Here is a 927-nt window from a genome sequence, read left to right as displayed (position 1 = left end):
CACACACACACACACACACACTTCTACACAGGCTCCATGTGATGAGACTGCTGTGTGCTTCAGAAACTACCTGACTAAAATGATATGTCTACAAAAACTTCCTGGGGGCCATTTTTGTTTGTACGTGTGTGACATGTGTGTGTGAACGAGTGTATGTGAAAGAGGACCTTCTTTTCTCTGCTGTCCCCCCCCCCTTTCCTTCACTTTTGTTTTCCCGGATATTATTAACAAAGTACAGCTGCAGGCAAAGAAAAAAAACACGTTGTATATTGTACAATTAAGTTATCGCCATGACCACGGCTCATTTGCACAACGATGGGCTGGTTTCATGATTCACGTAGGAAACGGTTCAGATGCGACAGGCTTCGGACAACTGGGAGTGTCCGTTGGTCTGAGTGGACGCTGCCGAGAGACTGACTAATCCGAGTCCTCGGTTTTATTTTTAAAGACAATCCCACTTGACGTTATCACCTCTATAATCCTAACTCTCCTCTGGAGAACTTTTACCGTCTCTACTCTCTCATCTCCAGTTGAAAACGTTATCGGATGGAGTCCCGATTCACTGAGGTTGCTTTTTCTAGAGATGTCTCCACGTTGTTTTTATGTTTTATTGACCATCGTCCTCTCTAAAGTTTCGACAGATGCAGATGTAGCTACTTTTCTTCTGTAGTCCACGCATCGTCTACAGATGCAAGGGTGGGGGTTGGAAAATGTCATTCTAAAATGTCAACGTTCACTTCGTTTCTCTTCGTCTTCATCTTTTCTCTTAGAATTAGAAAGATGAAATTCAAACACTTTTCGAAACCCTATAGATTATAAATCTTTCATTTGAAGCAAAAGCCTGAAATTTACCAAAACATAGGTGTGATTTACGGGGGTGTTAGGATGGGGGGTGGATGGGCGGATGGGCCCATGAGATTTACAGCC

Source organism: Etheostoma spectabile, chromosome 21 (assembly GCF_008692095.1).
Source record: "Etheostoma spectabile isolate EspeVRDwgs_2016 chromosome 21, UIUC_Espe_1.0, whole genome shotgun sequence".
Taxonomy (NCBI): Eukaryota; Metazoa; Chordata; class Actinopteri; order Perciformes; family Percidae; genus Etheostoma; species Etheostoma spectabile.
Note: the sequence above shows the minus strand (reverse complement) of the source record.